The following is an 18,989-nucleotide window of genomic DNA, read 5'->3' as shown; positions in this document are numbered from 1 at the left end:
TCTAGACTTTTAATTAGCCAAGCAATGGTTACCTTTTTGATTTTCTCTACATTTCATATTAGCATGTATAACAATTATGCAGGTAATTTACGGACCATGAAGCAGCAAACACTTGTCCGGTAAGTATGTTCCATGCAATAAAATCAGTCTAACTAGTACCACGTTAGGTAGCATTTCTGTTGTTATAAATAAAAAAGAGAACTATTAGAAACACCCCTGAACTTGGTACAAATTATTAGTTTTGTTTCCAAACTATTGACAGTCTTAAAAACACCTCTCTACTTATCTAACTAGATTTAGAGACACCGTCAATATATCACATGACATAGTAAGTGGTCTAAAACTCTTGTAGAAGCATGGACTCTTAATAAAGAACCAAGAGAAGGGTTGAAAACCCCTAACTTTGGTGAGAATTTAGGAGTATAAGGCTGTATTTTAGTTTAATTAGTCAATCAAAGGGATGTTTTTGAGTCTTCTTATAATTTGTCTAACTGTTGAAATTTATAAGGTGAAAAGAATGGTCAAAATTGGGCAAGATATAATTTAGAAGCAAAACCATACATTACCAAAAATAAAAAAAAAGAAAAGTATTACAAAAAAAATTGAAATATAACTTTATAAAGATGATGAAGAAGAAGTGATGATGAGAAAAAAATGCAGAACGAGTTGAATGGTATCTAATAACAGCTAGCATCTAAGACTCTTGTTACCTATAGGACTCTTCTCATTGATATGACTCTTTTTTTATGCTTATCAGCATTTTTATCTTTAGAAGTGCAATTATGTAGGTTTCTCTAAGTTGTTATTTTATTCTCAGCCTTGTATGTAATGCACTGGCTATATAACATACCAATATTGTAATCAATACATGATTCAATATACATCCATTTCTTCTCTTTCACTTTATGGTATTCAGAGTTTTATTGATTTAACAAACTTGATCCTTTTTCCCTCCCAGCCCACACGCCTCTAGCCCAAAATGTCCTCAAATAAATATGTCGTGAATGCCGACACCTCTGGTTTAAAAACTATTGTCCAATTCAATCCGGTTACTCAACTCCCCATGAAACTTGTTAGTAGCCATACTTGTTCGTTGTGGAAGGCTTAAGTGTCCATGCTTATGCGTGGACACAACCTCTTTTTTCATCTTGATGGATCGATCCCAATCCCTTCAAATAATCTTTTTTGAAACAACCTCGAAGTATCCTATCCTGCATATGTTTCCTTGTTTCAACAAGATCAACTAATACAAAATGTTATCTTGGAAACTGTTAATGCGACCATTGGCAGTACAGTCACTTCTGCTCAATTAAAAAGTTGCGTGGGATGCCTAGCATACTACTTATGAAAATAAATCTCAGACTCATATCTTTAGTCTTAGAGATCATCTAGCCCGTCACTCCACCGACTCTCGTCTTGTTGCAGACTATTTTCATCAAGTGCACTCTCTTTGTGATGAACTTTCTACTATTGGCTCCCCCATCTCCAATGAGTAATTGGTTGTCAAGCTTCTCACTGTTCTTGGGTCTAAAGTTTGAGAAATATCAGCTTCTATCAGCACTCGAGATTTGGCGATCCCCTGTGAAGAACTATATGAATAGCTTCTTGACCAAGAGCTTTTCCTTCAGAGTGAGGAAGTGAAAAAGATAACCTATGTTCCCATTACTGCCAACTTTGCTCAAGGTACTTGTTTTGATCCTACACATCAAAGCTCCAACAATAACCAGGGCTCCAACAATAACCAAAACAGTAACCAACAATCCAATGCACAACATCAGCAAAATCAGAATCAATCTTTGTGTAAATCATCAACCTCGGCCCAACAACCAACAGCAACGGTCTTCCAACAAAAACCTCTACTGCCAACTCAGTGATGGTAGAGGTCATACTGCTCGTGCCTGCTGAAGACACTCTGTTAAAACCTGTGCATCCACTATAAGTCAATGGGCCAGGTCCTTTGACGCATTAAAAAGATAACAGTTGCACGTAAATGCAGCTTAATGACAAAGAGAATTTTACGTGGAAATATCCTTGCTCGAGGGAGTAAAACCACGACCTATCAGACAGGATTTTCAAACCATTTCACTAATCTTCAAGAGAAAAAGAGAATCGGTTATACAAAATGTGAGAAAAGTTATTAATCTCACTATAAAGCAATAAATCTATTACTTGATGAGTCTAAGTAGATGTTAGTCTACCCAATATTCTATCACCTCTAGACAACTTAGGATTTTCTAAGAAATCTTATAGACTGCCCACTAAACCATCAATCTACTAATGATTTAGGATTTTCTAAGCAACACACAGGTTACCCACTAAAATTGTTAAACTTACTAACTTAGAATTTCCATACCAAACCACACTAAGTCCTTTATAAATTTTAGGATCAGTTTACGATGTAAGTTCTGAAGAAAATACTTCTAAAAAAATAGACGCAATCTTCATTTGAGCTTTAGCTGTTTGAAATATTTCTTCTTCTTGATTTTCTCAGCCTTTGCAAGAGTTCTTGAATTTTCTTTTTCAAGTTGCAAAAACTAAAGCAAACATGTACGGAGATGTTGTCCTTCAATAGAAAGGTCACCATCATTAAGGCCATGTTATTGGTTAAGGTTTCTGACGCCTCTACCAATGTTGGAGACTGTGCACAAACTTTTTGTACTTTCTCCAGCTGGTAGTCAAAGGACATATTGAGTTGAGAACCATGTACCTTCACATAGTCAGTGTGTTTGTCAAGTCATCAAAACGAGCTGAGAACCAAGTAACTTCACAAGGTCCAAGTGTCTGTCAAATCATCAAAACTTCAAATAACAATTTCCCCCTTTTTGATGATGACAAACTATACCACACACTATCACAATGTTCATTATTCCCCCTAATTTTCTTGCCCATACATTATTTCACCTAAAAGAAAAATTCCTAAAACTAACAATAACCAAATTGTTCCCCCTAACAAGGAAATTACCCCTAAAGCACCCAAACATCAAAAATCCCCCTTTTGGCATCATAAAAAAGATACAGTAAACCAACAATACCAATAATTCAGCCAGGTAAGATCCTAGCCATCAGGAAATCAAGCATAAAAAAAGCATCAGACAATAGACATTGGCTAGAACAAAAGAGGAATAAGATTAAAAGCAACCTAGAAATAACATTCAATACATTAAAATTAAACTAGGATTCAAAAGACTTTGTAGATAATCCACACAAAAAAAAACATATAGGGAGATGACAGGATGGACTATGAGGGGGGAGGCTGATGGGAAAGGGACTGGATGATAAGAGTAAGTCGAGCATTAACATCATCATTGTCCTTGATTGCTTTCTCTTGTAAAGTAACAATCTGGCCCTCATTTCTACATTTTCTTTCTGCAGTTCTTGAACTACGGAGGTACCAGGTCCCTTAGTCTGTGACTTGAGTAGCTCGGCCTTAAGAAGAGCTATTTCTTCATCCTTACTACTCAACATCATAGTCATATCTTCCAACTCATGCTTCAGCTGATACTGGTCTTCAACAAGTTGAGACATTTTGCTCTAAGGCTTTTCCTTCCCTTCGATGCATTCACATTCAACAAAAGTAGACACAAAGAAGGATTGCTTCACAGTACCAACTTTTCCAACACCAAGCGGAATGTTAAAGTGTTTGAATACTTTAGTTAAAAAGTAGACATAACCCATACCATGATTTCCTTTCCTTTCAATGACGATTTTGTATATGTGTTGGAGCATGAGTCCCGTAAGGTTGAAAGATTCAAATTTTCACAATGACTCCATGATAAATAGATCAGTTTACTGAAGTCCTCTTTTTAGTTCTTGGAAAAAGGATTTCGTTGACAAACTCAAAGGCTAGATGATATTCACTATTTATCAATTTCATTAACAGATCAGCACATCGAGTACTGGGAATCTTAGAACAAATCTTATTCCACCGAGCAAGTCTTCCTAACTACGTACCCGATACCTCCTCGAGGTACTCCAAGAATGGTTCCCAGTAAGTCTTAATCAAAATGAGCTTCGATGTTTCTCACTCTTGTTTGGATACTGCCCTCTTCCAAAAATGCAACATTGTAATAGAATTCACGAACTTCTTCCTCATGAAGAACAGTAGACTTAAAGTCAGATAAATACATCCATGATTGAATCTCTACAATATCATGAAGAGTTTCTATTCCAGGTTGAGTAACAACGTTTATGTCAAACACCCTTCCCGCTGAAACAACTTGCTTACTAAGATTGTCAACAATTTCTTGCTTGTTGACGAACTCTTCATCCACATACACCTGTGAACTAGGTCCCTGTTCAAACTTTTTGGTTCCTATTTCAGATGCCTTTCACTTTCTTTTCCCTTTCTCTGAAACACAACTAGAGTTAGAAATTTCTTTGGAGTTCTTGTTTCCACACTTCTTTTGTATAATTTGTTTAAGTTTTCATGAATCATTCTTAGCAGGTCCCCCATCATATTCTCCTCTAGAGACTTCCACCACATCAGACGAAGTCATTTGGAATTCAGACACTCTAAAGGTTCTTTTCCTTTGATTTCTAGCAGTGGATTTTGCCTTGGCTTTCATGGCATCTGCTAGCATCTTCTTCAAGTCAGATCTAGTATACAGTTTTCGTATAGACTCACTTTCAATGAATTTTTCCTTTCCTATTTTATAGACAGGAAGCTATCTCTTTTCCAGCATCCACCGAATAGGACGATTTTCACCCTCCGTGTCAGTAGAATCTGAGGAAGGATATCTTCCAAAATATAATGTTTTGTCAAAAACAATCATCATAAGAGGATTTTAAGCTTTCTCTAGTCGGGATTATTCTCTCATCATAGTGAGACTCTCAATAACCAGTCCTTCAATCGCAGCCAAGATATAAGACTCAGATGTCTTACTCTTTGGAAGATCTCCCTCAAAAAGGTTATCTGAAAGCAATTCTAGATGGATACCAGGTCCAAGGGAGAGAACATGGTTGTTTAGGTTTATTGAATGAAAGGGGTTTGGAGAACTATCTAGATTAGGACATATTTCGATAGTTATTCAAACTTTGAATTTAGACCTTGAAGATTATGGAGTGTAGAAGGACACAGGGTCAATCTCACTCAGAGATGTAAGCATCTTCTTTGATGAGGATGATAGTTCCGACATGTTTATAAACTTAAGAGAGAGAGAGAGAGAGAGAGAGAGAGAGAAAGCAACAACGAAAAGAAGGAGAGGAAGAGAGTATTTTAGGGTTTTTAAAAAGAACAATCACAAAAGAGTATGAAGAGGTTTAGGAGAGGAGAAGGATGTATAAAAAGAAGAGAAACAGTGCCAGGTCCCTATGATTTGACGCGTCGCTTGGAGTTAAGCGATGGGACTAACAGTCATAGTGATCGAAGACTGACACGTGGCTATATCAACGGTCCCTTTTAAACAAGTTTAAAATTAATGTAAACAAAGCCAACTTCTTGAAGGACCAGGTCCCTTACTACAAGTTAAGCACCATTGCTAAATGGTTTTGACCATGTTTTTGTTTTTGCAAATCTTTTATGATTGTATACCTGCAATATGTACAACATTGATCTTTCTTAGAGAATTTAATATTAATAAGGTGGATATTTGCACTACAAATTTTAGACAACAAGGAAATTTCATGCTTGTGAATGACTTTAGATCAATTATCAGCATTCCTAACTTCAGCCTGTTACTCTCAAACTGGTCTTTGCTGAGAGCCTTGGTGAAGATGTCTACAGTTTGTTCCTCTGTTAGGCAGTACGTCAGCACAATATTTCCTTTTTCAACATTATCTCTCAAAAAATGATGTATCACATCAATATGTTTGGTTCTCTTATGATGAACTAGATTCTTCCCCATACTGACAGCACTTGTGTTATCACACATAAGAAGAATTGACTTGATACTTACTCCGAATCCTTCTAAATGTTGCTTAATCCACAAAAGTTGTGAACAATAGGTAGCTGCTGCTACATATTCAGCTTCAGCTGTGACAACCACTAAATTATGTTTCTTCGTTCCCCAAGAAATAAGAGAGGACCCAAGGAAATGTGCCATCCCTGAAGTACTCTTCCTGTCTACATGATATCCTGCAAAAATCAGCATCCGCAAAACTTACAAGATCAAAAGAATTACCAGATGGATAAAAAAGTACCAGATCCCATGTCTTCTTCAAGTATCTCAGAATTCGTTTGGCAGCCTTTAAATGTGAATCTCGGGGACATGATTTAAATCTGGCACATATTCCAACACTATATACAATGTCAGGTCTACTAGCAATCAGATACAATAGGGATCCAATAATTCCCTTAAACATGGTTTGATTCATAAGAGGATCAACTTCATCTGCTACAAGTTTTGAATTTATTCCCATATGAGTATCTATAGGTTTGGAATCAATCATGTTGAATTTCTTCAGCAACTTATTCGTGTACTTCTCCGGATTGATTGAAATGCCCTCTAATGATTGCTTAATTAGTATCCCCAAAAATAAAGTTAGTTCACCCATCATGCTCATCTCAAACTTTTTACCATTAAAGCAGCAAATTCTTCAAACAAATGCTCAGATGTAGCTCTAAAGATAATGTCATCAACCTATAACTGTATAATCAACAGTTCTTGTTTTCTTTTAATAAAACAACAAGGTATTATCGATTTCCCCCTTGTGAAACCATTTTAAACAGGAATTTTGACAATCTGTCACACCAAGATCTGGGAGCTTGTTTTTACCCATACAAGACCTTATTCAATTTGAATACAAGATTTGGTAACTCAGAATCTTCAAAACTAGGAGGTTGTTTAACAAACACCTCTTCCTTTAAATATCCATTTGAGAAAGCCTTTTTGACGTCCATTTGGTACAACTTGAATCCCATGAAAGCAGTAAAGGCTATAAGGATTATGATAGCCTCTATTCTAGCAACTGGTGCAAAAGTTTCAACATAGTCTATGCCCTGTTCCTAATTATTTCCTGAACAACAAATCTAGATTTATTTCTTGTAATCACACCGCTCTCATCAAGTTCATTTCTGAAAACCCACCTAGTCCCTATAACTATTCTGTCGACAGGTCTTGGGACCAGGTACCATACCTTGCTTTTGTGAAACTGAAGCAGTTCTTCTTGCATGTAGTTAACCCCGTCTGCATCATCCAGAGCCTCTTTTACATTTTTAGGCTCAATTGTTGAGATGAAAGATGAAAATGCAACTAGATTTCTTGTTGTTGATCTAGTATGCACTCAAGAACTCAATGGTGACATGAGATTGTCAAGTGGATGAGACGAACTGTGCTTCCAAGCCGTCCTTGACACCAAAGGTTGAGATTGATCTATATCACCTTCTTCATCCTCAAAATCTTCCTTTTCTGGAGATTGATTTGTTTCGTGATGAGTATTCTACTTTGTACCAGGTCCTTCATCTGACTTGTCACTTTCTTTTGTATTTTCTGATGAATTTTGATCAGCATTATTTGTCTCCAAACTATCAAGTACTTCACCCCTACCACCTCCAATTTTCTGAACTTGGAACAACACTTCCTTTAATACATTGATTTCTTTTGTTGAATATTCTGTATGTCTTGCTTGATGATGAGTATCCCACAAAGATTCCTTCATCACTATGAGGATCAAACTTTCCATGATCATCCTTTCCATTGTTCAAGACAAAACATTTGAATTCGAACGCCCTTAGATAACTCAGCTTTGGTTTCTTGTTGTTGAGAAGTTCATAAGGAGTTTTTTTCAGTAGAGATCTTATCAAGAACCTGTTAGTGATATGGCATGCCGTGTTGACTGCTTCAGCCCACAAATATTGAGGTATATTAGACTAAATAAACATGGTTCTGGCAATGTTCACCAATGTTCTATTCTTTCTCTCCACCACTCCATTTTGTTGAGGAGTTTTTGGAGCTAAAAATTGTGACTTATACAATTTTCTACGCAAAATTCATCAACCTTTGTATTTTCAAACCCCGTTCCATGACTTGATATGATCCTTGTTATGAATTGATTCAGTTTTGTTTGAATCATCTTGAAAAACACAATCAGCACATCAGGTGTTTCAGCTTTTGTTCTTAGAACCTTTTCCATGTGAACCTTGAGTAATCATCAACAATAATTGAAATGTAGCTCTTACTACTTCTGCTTTGGATTTATAGAGGTCCACACAGATCCATGTGCAACAGTTCTAGAATTCTTGAAGTACTCACTTGCTTCCTCAACTTGAAGGATGATCTGACTTGCTTTGCTTTGACACAAACTTCACACACTTTGCTTTCACTGAACTTCAATTTTATCAAAACTAGGACCAACTCCCTAGAAACCAATTTATTCAATAAAGACGAGCTTACATAACCTAGCATGCCATAGATCAGCATTATCACTTTGAGCACTATATCATGAGATGTTTCTAGCTTTGCCACATACATGTTTTTACATCTCTGAGTAGTAAGAACCACTTTCTTTGTAATCAAATTGACTACAATGCACTTCTCAGAAGTGAACGTGACTTTATTCCCTTTTCAGAGATCTGAGATACATTGAGAATATTGTAGTACTCCACTCACATAGTACACATTTTCAATGTATTATTCAATTGATTTGCCAATTCTACCATCACCTAGTATATACCCCTTTTTTCCTTCACCAAAAGAGACACCTCCTCTTTGAAGTGCCTTGAGCAAAAGGAAGTTTTTTGTGTTTCCACTCATATGTTTTTAACATCCACTATCCATGTACCAACATTGACTGTTACTCCTCCCGCTCACCTTATCTTCATTATCTTTATCATCTGACTAAGCCATGAAAGCAAATATTTCATTGAATACATTATCCTCATCTTGAACCACCACCATTTATGCATCTCCAGGTTCTTCAAAATCTTCTTACTCACTTGAATAATCTCCCCATGCAGCAAGAGATTTTTTCACTAAATAGTCAGCTGCAGCCTTTCGGTCATTTTTGTCAAGTACCACGTCCATGCGACTATCCTTCTCAACTCTTGGCTTTTGGTAGTCTTTGTTTTCAGCCTTGAGTAATGGACAATCCTTTGTAAAATGCCCATCCTTTCCACACTTTTGACAGGTCTCACTTCCACTTGCAGCTCTAGGATAATTTCCTCCCTTTCTGAAGCCTTTGTTCTTCCTCAAAATCTTTTGAAATATCCTTAAAAGGTAAGCCACATCATCAGTTTCACCCAAATTTTCTTGAGATTTGAATTTCAGCATTAGAGGCTTGTCCTTTTTTGCTTCCTTTTTCGACAAATCATGACTTCTGTTTATTTTATGTGTCTTGAAATTTCCAATAAGAGCATCCATGGTTAAAACCTTCAAATCCTTAGCTTCAGTGATAGCATCGACCTTGCTGTCCAAGGAATTAGGAAGGATTCGAAGAACTTTCCTGACCTACTTGCTCATACTGATGGGTTCTCCAAGACTTCGTAACTCATTTTTTTATGGAGAAATGTTTGGTATACATTCATGAATGGTTTCACCTTCTCTCATTTTGATGTTTTCATATTGAGAGGCAAGCATGTCAATCTTAGACTCCTTTACTTATTCAGTTCCTTCGTGAGAAGTTATTAAACAATCCTAGATCTCCTTAGCTGATTCACAAGTATAGACACGATTAAACTCTTCAACACCTATACCACAAACAAGCAGCTTTTTTGCTTTGTATCCTCTTTCAATCTTCCTTCTATCAGCTTCATTATATTGTTACCGAGTCTTTGGAATGAGTCTAGTGATTTATCCATCTTTTACTTCACACATTGTGATAAAAGGTTCATCTAAGACAATGTCCCACAGTCCACTGTTTTCGGCCATGAGGAAACCATGCATTCTAGTTTTCCACTAGCTATAGAATTGGCCATTGAATCGAAGAGGTTGAGTCGAAGATTGACCTTCTTCTAGACTAAGTGGAGCAAACATTCTAGAATAGGAATCACTCTCTTGGTGTTAACCAGATATAGAGCGTCTGCTCTGATAACACTTGTTAGAATATGTGCGTCTACGACAACTCAATGGACTAGGTCCCTTGACTCACTAAAAAGATAACAGCTCTACGTAAATAAAGTTTAATGACATAGAGAGTTTTACATGTAAGTCTCCTTGCTCAAGGGAGTAAAACCACGACCTGTCACACAAGATTTTGAAACCGTTTCACTAATCTTCAAGAGCAAAAGTAATCCTGTTACACAAAATGTGAGAAAAAGTTATTAATCTCACTATCAAGAAATAACTCTATTGCTTGATGAGCCTAAGTAGATATTACTCCACCCACTAAGCTATAACCTATAGACAACTTAGGATTTTCTAAGAAATCTTACATACTGCCCACTAAACATCCACATACTAATGATTTAGGATTTTCTAAGCAACACACAGGTTACCCACTAAATTTGTTAAACTTACTAACTTAGAATTTCCAGACTAAACTACACTGAGTCCTTTATAAATTTTAGGATCAGTTCACAATGTAAGATCACAAGAAAATACTTCTAAACAAATACATGTAAACTTTACTTGAGGTTTATCTGTTTGAAATATTTCTTCTTCTTGATTTTCTCAGCCTTTGCAAGGGTTCTTGAATTTTTTTCAGTTGCAAAAACTAAAGCAACCATCTATGGAGATGTTGTTCTTGTATAGAAAGGTTACATCCTTAAGGCAATTCCATTGGTTAAGCTTTCTGACGCCTCTACCGATGTTGGAGACTGTGCACCAACTTTTTGTACTTTCTCCAGCTTGGTTGTCAAAGGACATAATGAGCTGAGAACCAGGTACATTCATAGTCTGGTGTTTGTCAAGTCATCAAACCGAGCTGAGAACTAGGTACTTTCACAAGGTCCCTGTGTGAAATTATCAAAACTTCAAATAACACACTCTCACAATCATCTTCAAGTGCATGCTATTTATGTTGCACACCTCCAGAACAAGTCAGCTCTATAGATTGTTGATTGTTGTGCCACCCACCATATTGCCTCAGACACACAAAGTCTAACTACTATGCAAGACTTCCACGGTTTGGAGGAGATCGTCATGGGTAATGGTAAAACCATTCCAATCTCTCATACTGGTAATGTGAACTTCAATGCATCAAATCACCAACCCCAGCTTCGACATGTCCTTCGCTCTACAGCTATTACAAATAACCTAATATTTGTCTCTAAGTTTTGTCAAGGTAATAACTTATCTATTTTCCTTTTTCTTACCTTGTGAAGGATCTTACTACGGGGGCGCCATTGTCCTGTGGATGGAGTCGAGTTGTATGAGTGGCCAGCTGGGGATGTTGATGGTTTTTCAGAATGCAACGTCGTTGGTCCTTACATCCTGTGGCGTCAACGGTTAAGCCACCCTAATCGTCATGTTCTAAATATGTTTTTGCATGATTTTTCTATCCATTAAATTTACTTTATAGTGATTTATGGAGGTCGTCTCCGGTTTTTTCGATTGATAACAAATGATACTATGTTTTATTTGTTGATAAATATTCAATATATATGTGTTTGTTCAGACTAAAAGGTAAAACTAAAGTTCTAGAGATCTTCAAAATTTTACATCCCATGCTTGAAAAACACTTTAGCACAAAAAATTATCCTTTTATACAAATGGTGGTGGTGATTTTCAAAAATTAGATTCCTATCTAAAAATACATGGAATTGAACACTTAGTGTCCTCCCCCATACATGTAATCGAGACATCCCACACCTTACTACACCACGCATCCTACCTTCAAGGTTTTGGAGTTACACATGTCATCAAGTTGTTCATTTGATCAATAGGATAACTACTCCCAATCTACAAAAAAATCACCTTTTAAAATCCTATTTCAGGTTGTGCCTAAATACGATTCCATCAAAGTTTTCAGTTGTTTATGCTATCTATGGTACAAACCGTATCCCAGAAAAAAATTGGAACCTCGATCTGCCCCCATGTGTTTATTTAGAATTTTCCAACAAATATTATAGGCATCAGTGTGTTGATCCACTTAACTCCAAATTATATTTATCCACGGATGTAATATAAACATTTTTCCTTTTCAAAATATTTTTTCCAGGTTCCGTAATAAAGTTAATGTTTCTTGGGATAACATTTTAGTTGAAAAACAATCCAAAGAAGAATCTGATTCAATTTTGCATTCCTCTTATCAACTTCCCCTACCAATAACTATGTTACACACGGTCACTCAATGCCTCCAAGCTATCTCTTTCGCTCAAGACGATGTCTCTACACAATCGGGTATTAGTCTTATTGTCTCAACTCCCCCTTCTTCGTCTTTTCCACACAAGCAAAAAACTAACTCTTCTTCAACACCTCAACCATTGCCTTCCCGATCACTTATCACATATCATAGATGATATTGACCACCATTCCTAGCCAAACTCCATGTACTCCTCATAATCCATTTGCTTCGGAACAAAATCAGCCATGTATAACTTCATGTCTTTAAGTTTTACCGTTGCAGAGAAGTATGTCATTTTATTAATATGTAACTGGATTTATACAAGAGTGTGAACTACAAACAAGGAAAGAATCAACTAATGGATTATGATCTTCACCTAATTATAATAGAAAATAAATAACTAATGAGATACTAAGATATGGAATATCAATCAATAGATATCCTAATATCAATAAAGAGATATCACCAATATGCCCCCTCAAGATGGTAGAACGGTATGATATACCAATCTTGGGTCTTAGTGCTTCAAATGGAGATTTCGGAAGCGGCTTGGTAAGAAGAACAGCCATGTCATCTCGGGATGAAATATGAGAAATACGCAGCAAGACTTGTTGATAGAAATTTCAAACAAAATGACAGCAATCTCAATGTGCTTCATTTTGGATTGAAAAACTGGTTTAGCACACACATAGGTAGCACCAATATTATCATAATAGAGAATTGGCGGTTGCTTGAGAAAAATAGATAATTCCTGAAGAAAATTACGGACCAAAAATTTTTAGTTGATGCTGAAGCAAAAGCATGATATTCAGGTTATGTTGACGAGCAAGCAACAACTCTTTGCTTCTTATAACTCCATGAGATCTGATTGGAGCCTAAAACACGATGTATACTGTAGTAGAATAGAGATTGTAGGATTACCTTCCAAGTCTGAGTCAGAGAAGGTGTGCAGATTTAATGACTTGCATTTGCGAAGAAACATGCCTTTAGCAGATGTGCCAGAAAGATAGAGAAGAACTCGTTTGACCATAGCCCAATATGTAGTTGTGGGAGCACTTTTAAACTGAGACAATTTGGTTACAACAAAAGAAACATCCGGTCTTGTAAGATGAAGATATTGTAAACTTCCTACTATACTATGATATTCTTTAGGATCCTCAAGTAAAGAGTCAGCACTACTCATGGGACAAGATCTATATGTCATTGATGTGCGCATAGGATTAGCATCAACCATCTTAGCTTGGTCTAAGATCTCATAGATATACTTTTGTTGGCATAAGAAAACTCCAGAAGGTAAGAGTATAACTTGAATGCCCAAGAAGAAATTCAAATCACCAAGATCTTTAATAAAAAAAAGGATTATCAAGAAACCTAATTAAACCTTCCACCGAAATTTGATAATTACCCATGACAACTAGATCATCAACATAGATAATGATATAGAGCATAACTCCACATTTAGCATATATAAACAAGCGGTGATCTGACTGAGAGTGGCAAAATCCATATGAAATAAGATAGGATTTGAGTTCCTCATACCATGCTGGCGGAGCTTGTTCAAGACCATAAATTTCTATGTGAAGGCGACAAACATGAGTGAATATATCTCATTCACAAACCTAGGAGTTTGATACATATAAACTTCTTCAGCTAGAGTATCGTGCAAGAAGGCATTGTTAAAATTTAATTGACAAAGTCGCCAGTCAAATGTGGCAGTTAATGAGAGAATAACACGCAATGTAGTATGCTTTGCTGCTGGAGAATATGTTTCACCATAATCAACACCCGAACACTGCAAGAAAGCTTTAGCAACAAGTCGGGATTTATAGTTGTTAATACTTCCATCCAAGTTGTATTTAACTCGAAAAACCCACTTATACTCTATGGGTTTAACTTGGGGATTTGCAGGTACAAGAGACCATGTGCCTTGACTATTAAAAGTTGATAACTCTTCATTCATGGAAGCATTCCATTTAGGATCTTTTAAATCATTACTAACACCCCTAGGATCAATAAGTTTGGAAATTGAATTGATAGAAACTAAGGATCTGGTAGGTTTGGACTTACAATCGGAATTTGAGGAAGTGGCTGCATTTTAGAAGGTTGTGCAGTAAGGAATGATTCAGCTTTAGAATATAAAGTAGCATTAATACAAAGTCCTTTGAATTGGCTTACTAATATTTTTTTAGAATAGGTAACCATGGAGTGATTTGGTGTAGGAAAAGAAGGAGGGACGGATGAAGTGGAATGGGTTGGAACTAATAATGAGGATGAGGAAGAAGAGGTAGAAGATGATGTGGAAGAAGATATACCTGGGTAAGATGTAATGGATCTCAAGCTCGCCAGATGAAGACCGATTGCTGGTGACAACCTCATGAGAGGTACTTCCTGAATCCGATGTTGTAGATATAGCATGAGATGAGTTACAAGATAGGATTGATGTAAAAGGAATAATGTGATGAGATGGAATCCATACATCAACAGTGTTAGACTCAGGTCGATTAGCCTTAATTTCCATAGATGAGTATGGAAAATGAGGCTCCACAAAGTCAACGTGTCTGGATACATATAACCTAGACTTCACAGGATGAAGACAATGATAAGAACTTTGATTTTGTGAATATCAAAGAAAAAAACATGGGCATGAAAAGGTTGCAGTTTATTTGGTTTATAAGGCTTAACCAGGTTTAACACAAACAACCAAAGACCCGAAGCTTGGAATAGTTTGTTTGTTTGTCATACACTCAAAAATACGGAGACTGGTTCTCTACAATTTTAGTAGGCAAACGATTGGTCAAGTAGGTTCCTTAGTAAAGGCATATGACCAAAATCTTAAAGGGAGACTTGCATTGTGTAGTAGGGTGTTACCTGTTTCAGCAATATGTCAATGAGAATGTTTGGCGGTTGCATTATGTTCAGGGGTATGTGGAGGAGTGAGAGGGTGAGAAATCCCATTGTCTTCAAAGAAGGACCTAAGATGGATAAATTCACCACCATTTTCAGAATAGAATGAGATGATGGGCTTTTGAAAAGCTTTTCTACAACTTTTTTAAATTTGGGAAATATAATGGATACATCAAATTTTTGTTTCGTGGGAAAGAGCCAAATGTATTTCGTGTTATGATAAAAAATATTAAATAATATTTAAAACCATCAATTGGAATTTCTGGTGAAGGACCCCAAACATCCGAAAAAATATATTCCAAAGGAGCATTGCTCTTTATTGTAGAGTTATAGAAAGGAAATTTATGCATTTTACTGCATTTACACAAACTGCAAAAGAAGGATTTTTGTAAAGAAGATGAAATACCTAAAAGCTTGAAAACTTGACGAAGAGTGGGAAAGGACGGGTGATCGAGACGTCGATGCCAATTGGAAGCACTTGCTATTGTGGTGGTTTTGAGAACTTGAGGAGAGGTTGGCGATCGAAGAGATGAAGTCCATGGATAAGCAACATTTTCAGGTTCCCCTGCTATTAAAGGTTCCCCCGTGCAAAAGTCCTTCACAACAAATGAATAAGGTGAGAATGTGAAAGAGACATCATTATCATTACAAAGTTGATGTAAATATATAAGTTTCTTTTTCATGTTAGGCACACATAAAACATTGAATAAATTTAAAGGCCGAGAAGATAAAAGTAAAGAAGAAGATCCCGTATGAGTGACTTTGAGTTCTTTACCATCACCGATCATAATGTCTTCAGTTCCATCATAATTTGAGTGAAGGGACAAATTGTGGAGATCTTGTGTGATGTGATACGAGGCACCAGAATCAACAAGCCAATTTTCATCGTCGCTAGTGTTGTGAGTTGCATAGTGAGCACGTAGTTGTTATGTTTGAGACGGAGCATTATTTCTTCTATGTCCATCTAATCTAGATCCATTGATTAGAGAGAGAATTGCCAATAATTTCTGGCACAACTTCACGTGATGACCGGGCTTATGACACAGTTGGCAAGAAACACGAAGACGGTTCCTGTTGGTGTTTCGACCGGCAACTTGAGAACCAAAAATTATAGAGGCGGGCCTATTTTTATAATTCAAGTTGGTTCAAGTACTTGAAGCATGATTGGGATGAGAGTGGTTGTTTTGAAGCAATGGTTTAGCAGCAAAATTTGTTGTGATCGCAACTGTGGTATAGGAAGATGAGCGAATAAGATTCTGCTCAAAATCAAGAAGCTTCTCATGAAGTTCTTCAAATGTCATTGGAGTTTCTCGAGCACGTAAAGATGCAATGATAGTGTCATATTCGGCTGGAAGTCCATGAAGAGCATGAAGAAATAGCTCATCTATTAAAATCTCAATGCCAGCACAAGCTAAAGTGCTGCATATTTGTTTAATCTTCTGTGAATACGAAGTAATAAAGATGTTACCATTTTTCAAGTTTCTTAGAGACTCTCTAAGACTCATGATACGAGCACGTGATGGCTTCACATAGGTTTCTATCTAATTTTTCCATATTGCATAGGATGATTTAGCATCAATGACAAAGGGAACAATATCATAAGATAAGGAATCAACAATGGCACTCCGAATAAGATGGTCTTGTCGTTGGTGAAAAGGAGTGGTTGTTGAACTTGGTGTCTGTTCAATAAAATTGAGAAAATTATATGCAATGAGGATGTTTTCCCGCTGGTATTCCATGATTGGTAGTTTGTATTGTAGAGCTTTAGAGCTGCCTGAGTAACAACATTGATGTTGATAAACTGTTCATTACTATTCATAGTAAGAATTGTGGGAGAATTTGGTAGAGATACAGGAGATGAGGTTGAGGTGTTCTCAGTTGAAACCATTGTTAGTGGCACAGTGAAAGACACAAATTCTTAAATACAAATGTTGTAAAGCTTTTAGGCTCTGGATACCATATATGTTTTACTCTTGGAGAGAAGTATGTCATTTTATTAATATGTATGTGTATTTATATAAGAGATAAAACTATAAACAAGGAAAGAATCAATTACTAATGGATTGATTGTGATCTTCACCTAATTATAATAGAAACTAAATCACTATTGAGATACTAAGATATAGAATATCAATCAAGAGGTATCCTAATATCAATTAAGAGATATCACTAATAATTCTCACCTCAACTAGCATCAACTCTTAGTCAACCTGACCCATCAACCCAAACCCAATTAAACCAACCAGCCACTAAAGTACACCCAATGACTACTAGTTTACAGACTCCTAGCCTTAATCCTCATCAGTTTCTCACAACCATAACATTGTCACCAAAAATCCCCATAACTTATAAGCAAGCAAAGCTAATTCCTCAATAAATATCAGCAATATAAGCTGAATTTGATGCCCTTTTTCGCAACCATGCTTGGGATTTGTGTCCATGGGACTCTTCCAAAAAAGTGGTGGATTGTAAGTACTTATTCTGAGTTAAACATATTGGTTCTCTTTATAGGTACAAGGCTCGCATGGCCACCGAGGGATTTACACACCCCCGAAACTTGATTATCATTCCACTTTTAGTTCAGTAGTCAAGCCTGACACTGTTTGTCTCATCCTACCTATCGCCACTCAACTTGATTGGCATGTCAATCAGTTGGATGTTAACAATGCCTTCTTGCAGGTTCGTCTAACTAAAGAAGTTTACATGTGATAGCTACCAGGATTTGGAAACTCCGAGCATCCTACCCATATATTTCGTCTTCAGAAGGCAATTGTAAGGCTTCAAACAGGCTCCTCGTGCTTGGTAAACCAAACTCAAAAATTATCTCCTTACTTTGGGTTTTGTTAAGTGTATTCTTATTCCTCACTCTTTATTATGCATAAAGTTGGGCTCATTATGTATATTTTATTGTATGTGGACGATATCTTACTGACTGGTAATGACCAACGAGATGTTCATTCTATCATTGAGGCTCTTTCTCAACGTTTTTTCACTAAAGGACTTAGGACCTCTTCATTACTTTCTTGGAATTTAGGTGATTCATTATTCTGTTGGTCTTAGGTTCTCTCAAGAGAAGTACAGTATGAATCTCTTACATGAGATAGCTATAGATAACTGCAAGATTATTTCCATACCTATGATATCTACTATAGTTTTTGATCCATCGCCTAAAAATCATCTAGTTGATGGTTCCTTATATATACGCATTATTTGCAAGCTTCATTACCTTTCATTTACGCGTACCGACATAGCTTTTGCTATCAGCAAATTGTTACAAGCTATGCATCAACCATTTATGTCTCATTGGGATGGTCTTAAATGAATTTTGCGCTATCTCCATTGAACTACCTCTTTTTGTGTGCTCATTGCCAGTGAAATCATTGTAGGTTGCTTGCGTACTCTGATTCAGACTAAGCATGGGATCCTCATGATCGCACATTAACAATTGGTTATGTTATCTATCTTGGTAGTTCCCCTATTTCATGTTCTTCAAAGCAGCAATGTTTAGTTTCTCGTTCTTCTACAGAGGTAGAATATCGGGCAGTTGTTGCTACTGTTTCTAAAACTAAGTGGCTCACTCATCTTCTTCAAGGACTTCAATTTTCTCTAACTGTTGTTCCCAGAGTTCTCTGTGACAATATTAGCACCACTTATAGTTATGCAAATACTATTTTCCATAGTCGCATGAAATATATGGACATTGACTTACATTCTGTCCGCGAGCAGGTTGAGCCCAAACAACTTGAAGTTTTCCATTTACATGTTGTTGATCAAGTTGCAGATCTTCTTGCCTCATCCGCGTGCACTTTTCGATAACCATTTCTCCAAGTTGGGCATAGTAAAACTCGACGCCAACTTGTGGAGGAGTAATAACGGCTAGCATCTAAGACTTTTCTTACCTATAGGACTCTTTTTATTTAGCTTAT

General features: G+C 36.6%; 1 pseudogene; it reads left to right on the top strand.

Moving 5' to 3' along the window:
- Positions 1 to 979: 979 nt before the first annotated feature.
- Positions 980 to 1,874, top strand: LOC138340434 (uncharacterized; annotated as a pseudogene).
- The last annotated feature ends 17,115 nt before the right edge of the window (positions 1,875 to 18,989 follow it).

This window comes from Solanum lycopersicum, chromosome 12 (genome assembly GCF_036512215.1).
Source record: "Solanum lycopersicum chromosome 12, SLM_r2.1".
Classification (NCBI taxonomy): Eukaryota; Viridiplantae; Streptophyta; class Magnoliopsida; order Solanales; family Solanaceae; genus Solanum; species Solanum lycopersicum.
Note: the sequence above shows the minus strand (reverse complement) of the source record. Positions and strands in the feature narration are given on the sequence as shown.